The sequence below is a fragment of the Sebastes umbrosus genome, chromosome 9 (genome assembly GCF_015220745.1).
Source record: "Sebastes umbrosus isolate fSebUmb1 chromosome 9, fSebUmb1.pri, whole genome shotgun sequence".
NCBI classification, from domain to species: Eukaryota; Metazoa; Chordata; class Actinopteri; order Perciformes; family Sebastidae; genus Sebastes; species Sebastes umbrosus.
The window spans coordinates 29,990,092-30,007,219 of record NC_051277.1 but is presented as its reverse complement, the minus strand read 5'-3'; the positions used below and the strand labels follow the sequence as shown (position 1 = coordinate 30,007,219).

The following is a 17,128-nucleotide window of genomic DNA, read 5'->3' as shown; positions in this document are numbered from 1 at the left end:
TTTGTTGTGTGACAATTTGATGACATCTGATTCAGCATTGAGCCCCCAGAAAGGCTTGGTCCAGCCCAAATACCTGCTGGACTTGTTCTCTTGACAACAGAGGAGCTCAAAAGTACCAAGAAATCACCAGCGACTCACCTCTAATGGCTTCTTAGCTGTGCTCAGTGCCAGCACACAAAAGAAAAATCCACCTTAGTCCATCATATCCCCAAAAGCATTTCAAGCAGGAAGAGAATTCTCATTCTCATTTCATCAGCTATTAGCAGCTCACATTCTTGTCAACCACTGATCGACCACCTTAGCGCCAAGGATATGTACACCACATTACCTGTTGGTCTCTATAGTCTCATTGATTATGAACCCCTCGATTTATAATCATCATTATAAACAGAGGGGAACTCTGACTGGCTGCTATTTAGCTGCTGATGTCAAATAAGAAAAAAGACAATTGAAGATGTATCTGCACAAAAAGCAGAACATTTATTGTGCAATTTGAACAATGCAGTGATAACAAGGCAAAAGAGAGCATGACTCACGATATACCCCCGTTCACCGCTTGACCACTACTAAAGTAGGCCCAAAGGGTTTACCCTTTAGGAACTAATGGAATTGGTCTATTGAGCACAATGTAGCTTGTTATTAGCTCACCTTCCTCAAGTCCAGGTTGCCCCAAATGTTTTAAATTGTGGCACCCTGGACTTCTAACCCCCAAAAAGGCACAACTACACCACACTGTCAACCGTCATACCAAATGTGAAGTTCCTAAGTTAAATAGTTTCCGAGTTCTGCTCCGGAAACTAAAATGTGACTCGCGAACGGACAGGACGGACGAAGCTGGGCTCAGCACCAACATCTTCATATCAAATGAAACATCTGCATCCTTGTTCACTTGTGATGTTTTTCCTGATTGAAATGTTATCAAGTGTTTGAACTTGCTTTGAGCCTAACGTCTGTTCACGCTGAATGGAGCTGACAGAAAGCAGATACAAGCAGCCGTAGATCTACCTGGACACACTTTTCTAATTCTGGCTCCCCTAATCTCTGCTCTTCCTGCTTTGACAAGTTGAAGTGGAGTAGAGCAAGATGCACTCGCAGTCTCTGTGTCACACGCACGCACGCACACACACACATACACTTTCGTTGAATCCACCTCCTCTGCTGCCGTCAGTCAGTGTAAACAGAGTGAAACTGCCCACAGCCTCCTGCTGTTCCAGTGGACTTCCTGTGACACTAAACAGCTTCTGTTAGGTCCTCACACTGTTTCTCCACAGCACCGACTCTCATCTGATGTTGAGAATGTGTTTAATATTAGTTATAGAATCATTTATATAAGAGCCAATGTGATGGAAAGAAGGAAAGGGGCACAGTTAGAGGTCAGAGGTCATTACAGAACACCATGCAGCATGTTGCACCTCCATTTCATGTCTGCCTTGTCTGTTTGGCTGAACTATTTCTTACCCACAGCTACATTATGTTCCAAAATTATATTTTTCTGCACAAACCGGGAACATCGATGTGCTTGAACATGGTTCCTAAATACGACTGCTTTTCAGACCAGTTTTAAAAGATATCTATTTTCTTGATTACACGAGGACAGAGGATCCATAGAGGCCTTCTTTTTGTTCTGAAATTAAAGGTCTGAACATCTTAAATTTGCAATAAATTATGACACATAATCTCAGTTTTCTTGTTCCCTCCATTATTTGAGATGGTGTTAATCTGCTATTTACCGAAGAAACACCTCTTCCATTAAAATGGATTACCATGTGGTCAACTGCACATAACCAACAGCTGCTGACACAGACATCTAAGTTGATTTTGGGGCCAGATACTGGTAAGGTTGAGCCTTGGCTTTTCGCACTTTGTAATTACAACCAAACTTAAATGAGTTTTAGTTATCTGAGTGATCCTGCAAAATGTGATGACCATAACTCACTGACCATTTTAAGCCAGGGTTGGTAATGTTGAGAAATTAGTAAAAGTAGACTAGAATTTAAAAAGTATCCATCCGAAAAACCCGGCCCGGTGTTGCCAACTCTTTTCCAATGAAAGTAGCAGCACTAGCTCCAAAAGTCCCTAAACCTAGTGAGAAAGTCACTAAGTCGGCAACACTGACAGTCCGTCCCTTCAAAGCCGCCCCCCCCAAAATTATAATGAAGAACGTAAACAACGAACATATTTATTAATAATAAAGAATGACTGGTTATAAGAAGTATTCAAGCTTTTATAGAGCAATCTAGATGTTGGTCAGCTCGATTTTTGATATTTCTGTAGCTAGTTTTGGCCAGAGCCATTTTTAATAAGGGATCCGGAACAGGTCCGGACCGAATGAGCCACTTCATGAACGGGTCCAAATCGGATCTGGGCCGGATGAGCTCATTTGTGAGCGGATACGGGCAGTGTCCGGGCCGGATCTGGTCTGGATCCGTGATCCGTATCTGTTACGGATCCGTCCCGCCGTGCAAGTGGACTCCTATCCGGACCCGTTTTGCGAATTCGTACCGGATCCTAACATCCCTCCGGAGCGGATCCGGTGCGGAGTCAATTTGCTATCTGGGATGGCTTTTGTTAATCGGCCTCACAGCTGTCAAGCTAGCAGCTTGTGAAGACTCCGGTGATGCGTAATGAGTGCACGGGCAGAGTGCGAGCTGGTAGACAGGTAGGCAGTCCGTCTGATTTTTTTTTTTTTTTTTTTTTTGTCAGAGCGTTTGATTTATTGATTGCTGTCAGGATATAAAGAGGATTTCAACAAATATATTTAAAAAATGTTTTTGAAGAACATTACCAACCCTAGCTTTACATGTTCAAGGTTCAAGGTTCTTTATTTGTCATACTTCAATTCTAGCAAAGCAATCATTGTCAATGATAATCTTTGGTCTCGGGTTCCTTCAACAATGCTCATAAAATATGTATATATATATATATATATAAAAGGTACACAAGTAAAAGCAAAATGATAATCTAAGGCATACAATAGTGCAGTTAAAATATAGGGTTTAAACATAAGTAAATGTGAAATAATAATGTAAATGTAAATTTGTAATTTTGTTGAAGACAGTATTTCAGTTGGGAAAACTGAAGGTAAACAGGATGTAGTATGTACAGTATATGCATGATGAGAAGTAATATACTGTATGTACACAGAGGTGTAGACAGGAATGTAGGATGTATAGAGAACTGATATACACACAGAGGTGTCATAGTTTTTATGTAAAGTACATAAAGGTAAATAAGGTAAAGTGACAAGTGATGAGCTCATGTCCATCACAATTTGCATTTTGATGCAGATGTGGATCCAGATGTGGACGTCTTAATATTTTCTATTGCTGTGCAGCCTTGGTGGTGGAGATATTGATATTGGGGCATAGCCTTGTGCTAGAAGAAAGTGAGATAACTTAAGGAGCAATCAAACCAACTCCAGGGATGTTTTGGTCCAGCGAAGGATGGGCAGATCTGAGAACCAATCATGGCCCCAAATTCTAAATCTACCTATCTATAACTGAGTGTGTGTGTGTGTGTGTGTGTGTGTGTGTGTGTGTGTGTGTGTGTGTGTGCGCGTGTGTGTGCGTGTGTGTGCATGTGTGTGTCATTGCTGGAGGTTGCTGGAAGCAGGACAGTCCCCATTTAACAGATTGTTTTTTTTCTCCTTAAAAATAATGCCGCAAATGTTGTTTTCCCCGTACCTCACACATTTTCAAAGGTGTTAGTCTTTTACTTTGCATGTAGCAGATCAGTAGATGTTTAGTGGGCAGGATGGCTCTCCATATGAGGGAAAAGACTGCAAACACACTCTCTAAAATAAGATTTATTTCTTATGTGGGCTCATTGTACATTTAGTAAAGGGTAGTGTGTGTGTGTGTGTGTGTGTGTGTGTGTGTGCGTGCGTGCATGCGTGCGTGCGTGCGTGCGTGCGTGCGTGTGTGTGTGTCCATGCGTGGTTGCCATCGCTAATAACCCAGTGTCTTGTCGGCTGCTGTAAACAGTGAACCATCTCCAAACATTACCTTATTAAGACACAAGAGACAGAACAGACAGAGAGGAGAGTTCATACCTGCCCCCCCTTCTCTCTCTCTCTCTCTCTCTCACACACACACACACACACACACACACACACATCTTAGTTACACATTGACTTTAACATTATATTAATAAAACGAACAGTCAGAAATGTTTGACTGGTCACTTTGATACGAGTGTCCTGAGATAGTCGATAGTAGCAGCACATAAAGGCAAAACAGACTTATAATGAATTATATCAAATGTGAATATGATCGTTAACGCTTACAAAGTAGATGAGTGATAATGGAAACATGATAAAAAAAAAAATCAGTAAATATGCATGCATGCAATAGATTAAACATCTTAGAAAGATAATAATATTAATAATAAAATGAATACATTAAATCATAAAATAGATAGCACTGCATATGGAATGTAGCAATATTCCATTAAATAAGATAGTGGGAGATAAGTGACAGCAGGATCAGAGACAATGGTTTTCAAAGTGAGCAAGGACACAGTAGGTACCTGATGTTTTATATCAGAGGCATGTTCCAGTGTATGCACTGTGTGCATCTTACTGTAGGAACAGAGAGAAGATATAGGTTAATGGGTTGTAGAATGACTATTACATAAATAAAGAGGTAGAATGCCATGGACTCAGGCTGTCTGAAGGGCAGGGGCGAAGAAAATAAAAGGGGCACTAGAAGCGCACTAGCATTTTCTAGCATCTAGGGCAGCTTATATAGCACTGCATCATGTTTTCTCCATTTTAAGTTTCCCTAGAGGGCACTGCATCATGTTTCAAATTGTTAGCAAGCTGATTACAGTAACACATATATAATAAAAGTCCTCAAAGTGAGTTTGGATTAAAGCACCTCAAGTCTAGTTTTACTACTGTAGGTCACTAGTGGTTAACCAGTTCGCCTCCTGTTCACTTCCATTTTATGCGAGCGAAGGGGCGGAAAAAACACTTGCTTCCAGTGGTGAAGCAAATTTGCATCTTCGCATTTGGGTGGAGTTCAACTTTTGGTGAACTTTCAGAAAAAAATATAGAGAAATTAGAAATATCACCTATGCGTTGAAATATCGCCTCGACAGGCGATGGTTACTCGCCTGCATTTGCGCATGTGTGACCGTTAACAGAACAATATGTAACGCTGACGGCCAGCGTTTAAAACGGGTTCTGCAGGCCAAAACTCAAAATATTGGAGAGGGTCATATCCCCCCTCCCCTTTCTCCCCAGATTCGAAGCTCATGCAGGTTGCCAGGTTGAGGACGCTGAACTGGCACGAATGCAAGACGAGCGAACAAAACTTGAACACATTCACTGATTCGGTCACAAAATTGTTTAAACTCTTCAAAAACGGGTATATGGCTTCTATTAGATAAGATAGATAAATAGCCATTAGCTAGGGGTTGGCATGAGTAACGTTACTCGAGTACTCAATGTGGATGTCCGTAATCATTCAACGTAACGTTATGTATACAGTATAGCTTTTGTGTTGTTGACACCAGCGCAAACGGGCCTGACGGTGAAGGGCAGTCATTGCAGGCTTCCTGGTAGCCTTATGAGAATACACTGTTTACCATTGACGGAGCATTTTGGCAAATTTTTCTTGGGCGCTACCCACATAATCAGCTGTGCTGCTCATCCCACAAATGCATGATCCTTACAAGTTGGACATCATTGTGAAGGTAAATAAACAGGCTTTCCAACGATGTAAAATACAATGACCATTAGCATTGTAACAACAGAGAAATAATCCACCAAACACAAGTTTCCGAACTTTCTTTTTCCAGTATATATATATATATATATATATATATGACACTATTTTCTCCAAGTAGAAGTTGAATTTTAGTCTGGTCAGAGAGTATCAAAATGTTGGAGATTACATTTCATTTTTGTAAAGAACTTTGTTCTAATGTCTTTATAGGTGCTACAGTGTCACAGGAAATGTTGCTCTGTCTCCACCTCTCCCTACCACGGCTCCTCCAGTCCACATGTCAAAGTGTCCTTGAACAAGATACTGAACCCCAAATGTCTCCTGAAGGCTGAGCCATCTGTGTGTAAATGAGTATTTAGATTAGATCCTGATGGACAGCTTGGCACCTTGCATGGCAGCCTCTGCCATCAGTGTATGAATGTGTGTGTGAAGGGGTGAATGCTGACATGTAGTGCAAAAAGCTTTGAGTGGTCGGAGGACTAGAAAAGCGCTATATAAATGCAAGTCCATTTACCATCTCTCTGTGGACAGAGCTGGCACAGCCTGTCTTCTCTGTGGCCAGGCTGCGGTCACTGAGTCTATACAGGCGGTCAGATAGTCTGCCACTGTGTACTGTCTGTTTAGAGCAACTGAAGTTTGTTTTGAGTTTTTGTGGTAGATGTCCAATAGTTAATGTCATTTTTCTTTTTCTTTTGCACTTTCTTTAAAGCTGCAGTGGGTAGGAATGGAGCAAATTTGATTAAAAAAAACAGTCATTATATCCTGACAGTAGTGCATGAGACAGGTATCTGAAAAGAATCATAAGCCTCCGTGTCCTCGGTGTCCTCCGGTGTCCTCCAGTGCTCCTAATGGCATCTGCAGGATTTCACAGACCGGAGGAAAACAAGCAGTCAGAGCTGATCTGGAGTCTGCCATCCAGCTGCCGTCTATGTTGCTGTAATGCCTATTTCTCTCCTCTAATGTTTTCTGAATCATCTTGTAGTGTACTGTTTAGCTGTAAAATGAGAAAGTTTTATGACCCGGCAGCCACGTTGAGATCTGCTGAGGAAATACCAAGCACCGCCCACCAGCCGGAGCACAGCCAATAGGAACGCTCTCTCTCTCTGAAATGACCTTTGATTGGCCAAAGTCTCCCGTCACGGGTTAGATTTTTTTAAAGCCTGAAAACAGAGCCATGAGGAGGTGCAGAAGTCTAGTTTTCTCACAGAACATTTGAATTACAATATGCTGAAAGGTTATTATGGAATTTGTTCCCAATGATGCCAAAAATATACTGCCTACTGCAGCCTTAAAGCATTCTAATAACAGGCATATTTGACCCGTTGGTGGTTTTTAGGTATTGAGCTGGTTGGGCCAGATTATTTGAGGACTGTTAGAGGAGGTGAGCCTCAGGACCAGTTGGCCGAAGGGGCTCCTCTCTCTGTTCTCCTCTTGGCAATGGAGGGCTTTGTAATGGTAGGAGTTGGGCTCACTTGTTTTTAGGTGGTTGTAGAGTTTGATTGCTCTTTTTTGTATCCCAATTAAAAGAGGAAATTGGCCCAAGTTCAGCTCAGCATCCATTGTCGGGGGTGTTCCTGTGGACTTTGAGAATGCTTGTACATATCTCAGTGTGTCGGGTTTTGATCTGGTGTTTGTTCCATTCTCCAAAGTCTTGATTTACGAGAGGACACTCTCTCTCCCTCTCTCTGTCTGTTGGTCTCTCTCCCTCTGTCTCCTGTCTGTCTATCTGTCTGTCTGTTTGTCTGTCTGTCTGTCTATCTGTCCCTCTCTCTCTCTGTCTCTCTCTTTCAGCAGAGTAATACGTTCCACATGGTATTTCAGTTTGCTGTCCAGTCCCAGTCAGCTGCCTGATGCAGAAAAAGCCCAAATTTAGAAGAAATATGAAAATTGTCAAACGCTTTTTTCATTCACTGAGGAAAATACCCCCCCCCCCCGCACACACACACACACACACTCCTCCTTTTTCCATTTCTCTGTTCACTCTTTCTTCCCTTCTTCTCTTTTTTCTCTCTCATTTCTTCCCTCCTCTCTTTCTCTGCTCCCTCCTCCCCTTCCCGATTCACACCCCCTTTGATTCTCAGCATCTGTCTCCTTTTACTTCTCCTCCTCCATCCCCAACTTCCCCTCCTCCCCCCTTTCTTTCCCATTTTCTTTCCCTTTCTCAATCCCCTCTCCTCTCCGTTTATCCCTCCGTCCCTCTTGTCCCTCCATCTTTTCCCAGACAGACTCTACAGGTCACTAGTTGAGGGCTTCTTGGTTCCTCTGACATCAGCCAATCAGTCATGTTTAGAGGGGGCATTCCCTGGTGTAAGGCCCGCCCCCCCAGTGACCATACAAGGTAACAATGGAATGCATGGCTTGGCAGTCCATCTGCTTCATAAGAGAGAGACACACACACAGAGAGCAGAGGGTGTCCCACACTGATGAGCAATCCTATTTCAGTCTCACTGTGAAACTACTGAAGCTTTAAGAAGGATGCCGGTGTACAAACCTGCTCCTCAACTCATCACTATGCAGCCTTACTGCAGATAGACTTTTAATTTGAACCTGCCAGTGGAGATGACAAGCCTTCAAGAAACCTCATCAGTCCAGCAGCGGCCCGCCAGATGCTGCAGATGACAGCTCCCAGCAGTACGGCCAAAAAGGTATGATCACAGAGAATACTGTTTTAGTGCTCTACTATAATGTATCATGTACATTACATCATTGACAATCTTTTTTTCAAAACATGCCATGTTTTTATTTCATTTTAAATGTGTGAAACTTCCTTAACATACTGTAGGTCATCCATCACAATGAACATTCATGCTTGTATGTTGTCAAAGTAGAAGGTTTATCGAATGTATTAGAAAAGGTCAGCACAGCGTTACAACAATGCCAACATCATATGTTTCACAGCAATGATGTCTACTGCAGGCGCAGTCTGTCATGAGCTCACTGTGAGACACATCCACTGATTAGAGGCTAGATTAGAGGTTTGGACCTCAAATTCTCACAATGTGACCTCTAGCTACAACTCCGAGCCAATTGCAATACAACATGAAGTTATGCCAAGATGCGCTGGCCAATGTCAACATTGCAAGCAACCCATAGACATCCACATGTTAATACCACATCTGTGTGTAGATATACGCTACGCGCCACTTTGGAAAAGCTTGGTTTTTTTTCTGTATTCCCAAATGGATGAAGTGAGTTAATGACCTGTCTCAGTTTTTTTACAGTTAGTAACAGGAGTCAGTAGACATTCATCGCACAATCTGACATGCCTCAAGACTGACATTTGACCAAGACTGCACCCACGTTTTTATTAAACCCATCTCACACAGTGTGTAGGGGGCCTTGAGAGGAAGTTGTTTTTAGACCATTGAGTGCTAAACAAAAGTAATGTGGAGGGTTAGAGAAATGCATTCAACAATCTAAAACACTATTGTATACGTCCATGAATGCTCAGTGTGGGCATGCAATGTACATGTGACTTAAAGAGTAAAGTGTGGTTTGCAGAGGCCCACTCACTGCTCTGCTGTTACAGTGCTTACTGAGAATGTAACAGGACTGTAACTGAACCAGCCTGGAATGGACTTACATTACTGACTTTAACACACATATAGACCCACATACACACTATCATTCATAGTGAGAGGTTATTTAGAGTAGTGGTTCCCAGTCTGGGGGTGGTTGGGACTCAACAAAAGTTGGGGGTTGCAAGATAAAACGAACAGGGTCATGAGGTGATTAACAGGAGGGGGAAGTAGAAACAAATATTTTCTGTTTTACAAAATGCCTCTATTTTTTCATAATTTGTTATAAACATGTTTTTTTTTGGTGTGAATAAACAAAATTTTGGACTAATCTGAGAAGGAAAAATCACTCTCTGGTTGACCTGAGTAGACACATGCAACCTGTGACAAGGGGTCCCAGTAGTAGTAGAAAGTAGACTTTGGTTTAAGGTGTCACAGGTCAAAAAGGTTGGCCAGCTCACTTGGAGGGAGGTGGGGGGGATTGTGTAAAAAACAATCTCTGCTTGCAATGAGGGGAGGACAGCGAGGGGTGCGGTGCTGTCCTTAAATGGAAAAAAACAGAATCCTCCTACAGTATGGCCGACATCAATCTCACACAGCGTCTCATGTCACACGGTAAACCAGCATCAATATCTGGGACAACATGTACAATAAGCAGTACTGATAGTCATATACACACACATGCATGCTATATACAGTATGTGTACTCATAACTCATGTCTGTTCCCTCAGGACACTGCTGCGTGTCTTCAAATAAGGCAGAAGGACATCAGGAGGTGTGGAAGAAACATACCAGGTAGGAGCGCCACACACACACACACACACACACACACATGTCTTGTTATACTTGTGAGGACCCACATTGACATAATATAGTATATAGCATAATAATATAGTATATCCTTAACGATTACAACTAAATGCCTTTTTCCTGATTTATAGTCCCTTATAAAAAAGAAGTATACTTCAAGTTCATATTATAAAGTAAACTGAAGTATAGTTCAAGTATATTCCCAAGTATACTTTTATGTAATAAGTATACTAATATCAATGTACTAGTAGTATACCTGTAAGTGTACTACATCAATACTTCTTGGGACTTATTTGGCCCACTTTTTAGTTTATAAAAGTATACTTTTAAGTGTACTTTAAATGTAAGAGTAGTAAACTTTGAGTACACAACTAGTTTACATCCAAGTTACATTTTGTACGGCAACTATAATATGAACTATACTACAAGTGAACTGTTAGTTATATACTTTAGATTAGTAAGTACACTTTAAAGTATACTCTCAGTGAACTACTAGTTTAATAGTTTTTACTGCAAGTGTAAGTTTTCTTTAATGGAACTTATAGTACTTAGCCAAATATACTTTTCTGTATACTTTTCAGTATAAGCCCAGTACACTTGGACTTTTTATGTATACTTCTTGGTATAAGCCGAGCATTCTTAAGTATAATTTTCTTAAGTATATCTCTCATAAGTACATAAAAAATAAACTGAAAGCATACTCTCTTTTTAAGTTTAAAAGAAGTATACTAATAGCACACTTGAATAAACTTCTTTATTGTAAGGGGGTGTCTGGCTCTAAAACACTGGTACATACTTTCAATAGCGACTGTGTCTCTGTTAGTAGTTCGTGGTACGACGTGGCTGTTGCTTGGAACCTAAATTCCTCTGACTATGATTCATTAAAGTTGGTTCTTGGCTGCTCTCTGGAGAGTCTGACAGGGTTTGAGGAGGGTCATGGTAATGTACCAATAATGTCATATTGAGGTCCCTGTTCCCAGATCCAGCTAATAAAGTATGTGTAGTGAAGCCCCATGTCCTGCTGAGGACTGGGATGGACATGAGAAAGTGTGTGGAGGGAGGAGAGGAGGAAATGATGTATTTATTTACTGAGTAGTCAAGATTCTTGGGGGCACTGGGTTACGAGGACTTTCACATAACCCCTACATACATACACACACACACACACACACACGCACACACGCACACACACACACACACACACACACACACCAGTACCCCCTCTGGGACCAAGAGACCATGATTCCCAGGGTCAATTTCACATGGGAGAAGGAGGGGGAGGGCAGAAGAGGAGGAGGAGGAGGAGGAGGAGAGGCATATGGAAGGTTAGAGACGTAGGGGGAGAGAGAATGTTTTTAGCATTTGTCATTTGTCCGTTTACACACCCATCGTATCGATCCACACCTACACGTGCACTTTTTAAAGCTTCTTCTTCACAGACATCTCATGCTGTTTATATGTTGTGAATTTGAATCTGTAATGACTGATCAAGGCCCAGTGTCACTATAGGCACAACTGACGTGTTGGATTTACAATGCACACACTTCAACTATCTCCAATAATTCAACTTAAATCTCAAATCAATCAATTGCTTCATCATTTGCAGTTCAACTGACATTTCACCGCTGTCGATCTTCTCCTGTTGGTTAAATTCTAACACAGAAAATGACAATTTGACTGCCTACAGGGCTTATCTACATTTTAAATGCTTTGAGCAATAACGCTTTTACTGACCCCTCAGCTCCTTTCACTGCTTATTTACTTCGGCTGTCCCCGTTTCAGTGGTTCAACTTAAATCGAAACCCCGATGCAATATTTCACATGCAACATTTGGGAACATTGTAAGACATTTAAACCTGTTCATAGTGTTTGTTCCTGCAGTGTGCAGCTGCAATTCCCTTCAAATGTAGTCTTTTCTTGTCATTTTCTTTTAATTAAAGTTCTATAGAAACAAGTGTTTTTTGTAGTTAGGTAATCCACGACAGTGAACATGATGGTCTGTCAGCTAATGTAAGAGTCCAGTTCTTCTTTTTGCTGCTGACAGTACCTCTGACACTGATGATGTCTTCCATTTCCTCCGGACTGGATTTCTACACTCAAAAGACAACAGTGACTTGATGAGATCAGTGTAGAATTAAGCTGTGTTAACATGACATCCAAAAGTGATTCTGTAGAGAAAGTTTTAATAAATGTATATACAGTATGTATTGTCTTGCACTTCACTATATGTTTGAGGTTTGAACAGCAGCCTATAGTGACAGCAGGTCCAACACCTTGTACTGTAGGTACTCACAGAGTTGTGAGCAGTAATTGTAAACCAAAGAGTTCCAGAGATTTTTCCTTATTCTCTTAATCATCCTGTAACTCCTCACATTTTTCTTACTAGGGGTCAAACCACCAGGTTGGGAACCATTGCCCTATGCCATTTACAACACTCACATAAGGTTCCTTTTTGCACTCCCGGTCTCCTGGGTTCCTCCCAGGAAGCCTCCCCAAGTTCCTAACAGCACCCGCTAGAGCCCTCATTACAGCCCGCACACAGCTGAGATCCTGCTCTCCTAAAATTCACGTTCCCATACAATGAAACTGCATTGTCAATTACGTTTCGAGGGAAGCATATTTTCTCCCAGATCACGTTTGCTTTTGACAAATCCAAAATATGTTGCTTAGACCGCGTAGGTAGGGGGTCGCACTCCCGGGTCGAGGTGGATGGACGAGTCAAACAAACACAGGACTTTCACCCAAGTGACCAAAAGTTCACTTAGGCTATTTTCATATTACGTTTAATGTTCAATGTTACATATGTAAGTTAATTTACATAACAAACACAGTTATATTTAGCCAAACCATGATGTTTTTACTAAACATAACTAAGTAGTTTTGTTGCGTTTCGTTTTAACTCACAATGTTAACCACGTGTCTAACACTGTTTAAAACTGCGACCGTAATCTGGGAGAAAATACGTTTCCCTCTAAACGTAATTGAGAAAGCAGTTCAGTTGTACGGGAACGTCATTTTTTAGGAGACGGGGTTGGTCTGATCAGGCTCCAGTGTTTGAGAGTTCAACATTGCCATTTTTGGTAATTGCTTTTAAGACCCGCTCTTATGTGTCGTATACTCGGTCTGTTTCTGCTGAGACGTCCTCTGACGGTGTTTAGCTCCTCAATCAGTGGAGTAGTAAAGCTGACACTATGAGGTTTTCCCTGACGCTTTTCATTTATAAAAAAATTGATTTCACATTACACTGGCATCATTCTGCTGCGTGCATGTGCATGTGCGTGTGTGTGTGTGTGTGTGTGTGTGTGTGTGTGTGTGTGTGTGTGACACAGACAGACAGAGTAGATGGAGAGAGGGCTTCCTGTGTGTGATTTACAGAGCCAAGGGGAAAGAGAAAGAAGACCATATTAGGCAATGTTTGGCTCAACAGGAGAGATTGGCTTTTGACTGTTATCACAGCCTGTCTAAACACACACACACACACACACACACTCAGGGCTGGTAGCCTGTAGTTAGACTGTGACTGTCTGCACTGTGACTCATCACAGAGAGTTCATATTCGGATTCAAATGAGCATTATTTGGGACATGAAATTGAAAGCGTTGAAACATCTGGGGTTTTTAGTTGATGCATTTTCTTTAAAAGGGAGTTATTATAGAGTGATAGAGTCATTATTTCCCTCCTGTGCTATCTGTAAACAATTTTGTAGTGAAATCATCATTTAGCTAATAGAGTAGTAAACTCAAAGACAACTGAGGCCGAGCCAGAAAAACACCACATTGCAGGACTTTACTGTTTAACCACACGAAGGATCAGCAGCAGAATTCAATTCAGTTGTCACCCTTTAAGTATCCATACTCACTTGAATTCTATTTTGATTGGCTTAGAAGAAAAAATTGACTAAGATAATGTATATACTAAAATAAAGGAGACTTAAATTAAATCTAATTCTAGGAATAGGAACACCACATCAACAACATCAACCCTCTCCTGTTTCCCCGTCCGTACACCCTCTCTCACAGCAGAGAATGGAAATTAAAAATGTGTCATATTTCTGTTGTATGTTCTGTGATAGCATTGTATTTTTTTCATTACTTCCACTGAAGAAGCTAAATTTGACCAAGCAGCTGCTGGATAGGTCTGACCTCTTACAGCAGCTCACCAGCTGCTCTGACATGATACATCCTAGAACAGGGCTTCGAGGCAGGGCCCCTCACAGCTCCGGAGCACCTGAATGAACCCGGCTTGTTTTTCTCTTGTTTCCAGCAGAAACAGATTTTATGTGAACATTTCCCCCCGTTGAGAAATCCAGAAGCACGAGAGCAAGTAGGTCTACTGGCTCATCTCGACCAGGTGTAGAGAGCACGGACTGATGTCTCTGAATAGCTCTGATATGGTCCGGCTGTACAACCCCAGTAGTGTAGATTAGTGTTTGCAGAAGGAGATGGATGGTGCAATGTTGTGATCCAGTGTTTTAGATCAATTAAAGGTGTGTTAAAGGAGCCTCATAATTTAATAATAATAATCTCAGAATTTCATATCTCACCTGGATTTAAACAAAAATAGCCAGAACTTGCCACCAGATCTCCATCTGGAGTCTGCCCTCTATACTTCAGGAGAGATTACAGCTCCTTACTCAAAACATGTCATGTTAAGTAAATAGGAGCAAATAACAGAGCTCCCTCTCCAATGATGATTTAAAAGAATATTTAGACATTTTGGGAGATACGTTGTTTTGCTTGCTTGAGTGAGATGAGAGAATCTATCTGGCAGCATCATGTGTTATAGCCAGAAACGCTGCACAGAGGTGCCGGACAGCTCGATAAACAACGTAACTCGACGAGATACAACACCAGTTAGTGACTCCATATACTTAACACACAGATATGAAATATCAATATCTTCTTATCTCACTCCCACAGAGAGACTAAGCATATTCTCCAAAATGTTGAACTATTCCTTTAAGATTATAGATCTATATTTAGATTATAGGTGCTGGTTAAATCTTTCTCCCATTTTTTATTCAGTCTTGAACATGATGGCATATTGTCTCCAACAACGTGACCCTTAAGATAAAGGTAAACTCTCTGTAACAGTACTGACCGAGGAGATATGGGCTCAACTTCTTCACAATCATATCTTCACGTATTCCACGACTTATTAGAATGTCATTATTGAATCCAAGCCGGACCAAAGCCATGCAAACCAAACACCACTGACTCACAGTATCACAAACCCTCATAAGAACAAGAAGCTAACACAAGATCACACACTGAACCATTACCCACCACAAAATGTATTAAATATATGTATTATGAATTAAGGCTGGTGAAGATGATAAGATAAGATAAGATAAGATATTCCTTTATTAGTCCCACAGTGGGGAAATTTGCAGTGTACAGCAGCAAAGGGGATAGTGCAGAAACAAGAAGCATCAGTAAAAACAAAAATCAAGATACAACACGGTAAAAAAAGCAAAACAAACGTGATGATGATGATGATGATGATGATGATGATGATGATGATGATGATTGTAATGAAGAAGAAATGAGGGTGATGCCTGTGGTCTGAGACTCTGGAACAGGATGCAGGCCTGAAGCTTGAAGTCACACACTGTCAGTCAGGCTGGGAGAGGGCAGATATGCTTGTTGGTTTGGTTCAGTGAGGGCAACACTTCCTGAGGAGAGACCTCGAGACATGACCTACTGTGGGACTGTGGCCTCCTCTCTCTATGTGTGTGTGTGTGTGTGTGTGTGTGTGTGTGAGAGAGAGAGAGACATAGAGAGAGAGAAAGTGTTAAGTGTGAGAGAGAGAAAGAGAGAGAGAGCAGGTCTTTCTTCTTAATATGGACTTGTTGGGCCCAGAGCCCAAGGCCTCCTCTCCCTCTGCTGCCTTTTAAGTGAGTCTCTCCCCACTGTGACTAGAAAAGGGAATGAATGTAGCCAGCTGGAAGAAGGAGGAGGAGGTCTGGTGGGGGGGGGGGGGGGGGGGAGGGCGATTATCAGTGGGAGCGATCACACACTGGAAGAGGGAATGTTTATCCAAAGCAGCAATCCCATTTTCCATGATCCCCAAAAATAAAAGGCTGGCTCAGGCCTTATACGGTCAGACTGGGAGTTTCCAGACGAGGCCAGTCACAGCATTCCTTGAAAACACCCGGCTGCTCTATCTCTCCTTCTGTCTCTCTCTCTTTTTCTCTCTCTCTCTTTCTCTCCCTCTGTCTTTATATGTCTCTCTCTCTCTTTCTCTCCCTCTGTCTTTATCTCTCTCTCTCTCTCTCTATCCCTCTCTCTCTTTCTCTCCCTCTGTCTTTATATGTCTCTCTCTCTCTCTTTCTCTCCCTCTGTCTTTATATGTCTCTCTCTCTCCCTCTGTCTTTATATGTCTCTCTCTGTCTTTCTCTCCCTCTGTCTTTATCTCTCTCTCTCTCTCTATCCCTCTCTCTCTCTTTCTCTCCCTCTGTCTTTATATGTCTCTCTCTCTTTCTCTCCCTCTGTCTTTATGTCTCTCTCTCTCTCTTTCTCTCCCTCTGTCTTTATATGTCTCTCTCTCTCTCTCTCTCTCTTTCTCTCCCTCTGTCTTTATATGTCTCTCTCTCTCTCTTTCTCTCCCTCTCTCTGGCTCTCTCCCTCTGTCTTTATATGTCTCTCTCTCTCTCTCTCTTTCTCTCCCTCTGTCTTTATATGTCTCTCTCTCTCTCTCTTTCTCTCCCTCTCTCTGGCTCTCTCCCTCTGTCTTTATATGTCCCTCTCCCTCTCTTTCTCTCCCTCTCTAAGGCTCTCTCCTTCTGTCTTTATATGTCTCGCTCTCTCTTTCTCTCCCTCTGTCTTTATATGTCTCTCTCTCTCTCTCTTTCTCTCCCTCTCTCTGGCTCTCTCCCTCTGTCTTTATATGTCCCTCTCCCTCTCTTTCTCTCCCTCTCTAAGGCTCTCTCCTTCTGTCTTTATATGTCTCGCTCTCTCTTTCTCTCCCTCTGTCTTTCTCTCTGTCTCTCTCTATATGTCTCTCCTTGATGTCTTCCATTATATCCTGTAGATGATAACTGTCTGAATGATCAGTGATGGTGCTCAGGG

The 17,128-nt window shown here is 41.8% G+C and overlaps 1 long non-coding RNA gene across 1 annotated transcript in view; it reads left to right on the top strand.

Moving 5' to 3' along the window:
- The first annotated feature begins 8,117 nt into the window (after positions 1-8,117).
- Positions 8,118-17,128, top strand: part of LOC119494281 — a 30,507-nt gene continuing 21,496 nt past the window's right edge. The window contains exons 1-2 of the long non-coding RNA XR_005208163.1: positions 8,118-8,374; positions 9,980-10,043. This is a non-coding gene — a long non-coding RNA (uncharacterized LOC119494281). The remainder of the gene's footprint in view (positions 8,375-9,979; positions 10,044-17,128) is intronic.